The following is a 2500-nucleotide window of genomic DNA, read 5'->3' as shown; positions in this document are numbered from 1 at the left end:
GCTAAGTAAGATTGCCTCGGCTCTTGGGAAACCGATTCACTCGGATAATCTCACTATGACAAAGGGAAAGAGTAAGTTTGCTAGGGTATTGGTGGAGTTGGACGCAACGCAACCTAGGGTGTTTGAGCTTCCTATTCTCCTCCCCACCGGGGTTCAAGCGGCCCTTAGGTTCGTGTATGAAACAAATCCTTTATTTTGCTTGAAGTGTAACATGCTTGGTCACTCTATGGCCTCTTGTACTCGCCATAGAAAGACGGATGGTGGTCCTAAGGAGGTGGTGGAGGGCACGACACTTGGTGGAACCGAAAACAAAGGGGATGGGCAAAGGGCTCGAAGTAGGTCTCGCAAACCGGGACATCGTGGTGCTAGTTGGCCACATGGGGGAGGCCATGGTGGTCAAGGCCATGGCTCTGGCCGTGGACAGGGTTGGTTTCGGGGTAGAGGTGGCAGAGGCCCTGGGGGTCGTGGAGGTGGTGGTCCTCAAGGCCGTGGCATTGGTGGTGGTGGCCAAGGTGGAGGTCGAGGTCTTGGTGGCGGTGAAGCGCCCCTTGACCCCCCTTTGGCTACTCCGGTTGAGGTTGAGGCTCCTTGTGAGGAAGTTCCGGATATTGAAAAGCTTAAAACGGAGGGTTTGATCTTTGAAGTACTCCCTTCGGGTGGGGATGAGAAAGTCACGGTGGAGGTATTTCATGGGGAGTCGGATGATGATGGTTTTGAGGAGGTGACTAGCAAGCGAACGAAGAAGGCAATTAAATATCTTCAACGCTTGCCCAAGGGTAGGGACTCGAGTAGCTCGACTAGCTCTCGCACTACGGAGTACATTGAGATGGATCCTCGTACTTGGCGCCCTTTGATAAATGCAAAATCGATTTTGTTAAATCATGCACAGATTCAGGCTAGGCGGCTGCGGGCCGCTAAGCGCACCTCATGAGGATAGATTGTTGGAATGTGAGGGGCTTTAACAAGCTCCTCAAACAGAAGAATGTTCAAGGCATGTTGAAGAAACATAACTTGAGCATTCTTGGATTATTGGAGGTTAAGGTTCGTGTTGATTCGGTGGACCGCTTGATGGAAACCAAGTTCCCGGGTATGTCGTTCTTCCATAATTTCCTGCTTTGGGAGAATAGTCGTATTTTGGTGATGTGGGATAGTAGCGTGGTTAAGTTGGATTTGGTGGAAATGTACGCTCAGAAGATATGTGTGAGGGTGACTTGTCTTCTTACTCATCGTTCTTTTGTGGCCTCTTTCATCTATGCTCTGAATACTCCAGTGGAGAGGAGATTGCTTTGGGATTCGTTGAAATCTCGTGGGGAAGGTATCTCTCTTCCTTGGCTTCTGTTGGGAGACTTCAACTGTGTTAGGTTCCCGCATGAGCGGAGTGGTGGTGCTCCGATAGCCCCTAGGGAAATGGTGGATTTGGCTAGCTGTGTTTCTCAGTTGGAACTATCGGATGTGAATCATGTGGGTTGCTTCTTCACTTGGTTTAACTCGACTATATCTTCTAAATTGGATCGTGTTATGGTGAATCATCTTTGGCACCAATCCAATTTGGATGTATTTGCTGAGTTTGTTGCCCCTGGGTGCTTTTCGGATCATGCGTACAGTATTGTGACAGTTTTTCGGGAAGGTCATAGGCGGGCTACTCCTTTCAAATTTTTTAACATGTGGACTTTGCACCCGGATTACAATCAACTGGTGGCGGGCAATTGGTTCTATGGGGGTGGAGGGACGGCTCAATTCTTGTTGAAGAAGAAATTGGGTAGGATGAAAGGGATTTTGAAGCAACTCAACCTTGCACATTTTAGCCACATTTCGAGTCGAGCCAAGAGGGCGAGTGATGAGCTTGCTGAAGCTCAACTCCGTGTGCTTAATGATGGTGTGTTGACGGATGATTTGGTGGAGTTGAGAGGTAGGGCGGAGTTTCTATTGGAGGCGGAGCGCTCTTTCTTGGCCCAAAAAGCCAAGTGTGAATACTTAAAGCACGGTGACAGGTGCTCTAAGTTCTTTCATGGGATGATTAAAAGGAATATCAAACGCAGCAAAGTGGTGGCATTGACAGTGGCTGATGGTACTACTTCTGTTGATAGTGATGTGATTGCGGGGGAGTTTGTGGAGTTCTACAGGAATCTCCTTGGTGCTTCTTCGGACAGGATTGCCATTGATACGGATGTGTTTTTGGAGGGACTCACAGTCCCGGCTGACAGTTGGGATAGTTTGATTGGGCCTGTGAGTGTTGAGGAGATTCGGCGGGCTTTGTTTGGGATTGAGGATGACAAAGCCCCGGGACCGGATGGTTATGGTGCTGCTTTCTTCAAGAAATCGTGGGACAGTGTGGGAGGTGATTTGATATCTGCGGTTCTTGAGTTCTTTAGTAGTGGGCGCCTACTGAAGCAGTGGAATCACGCGGCCATTGCGTTGATTCCCAATTCTGATCATGCTACTAGTGTTTGCGAGTATAGGCCGATCTCTTGTTGCACTGTGTTTTACAAGATCATCTCCA

The sequence above is a fragment of the Henckelia pumila genome, chromosome 3 (assembly GCF_033568475.1).
Source record: "Henckelia pumila isolate YLH828 chromosome 3, ASM3356847v2, whole genome shotgun sequence".
Taxonomy (NCBI): domain Eukaryota; kingdom Viridiplantae; phylum Streptophyta; class Magnoliopsida; order Lamiales; family Gesneriaceae; genus Henckelia; species Henckelia pumila.
Note: the sequence above shows the minus strand (reverse complement) of the source record.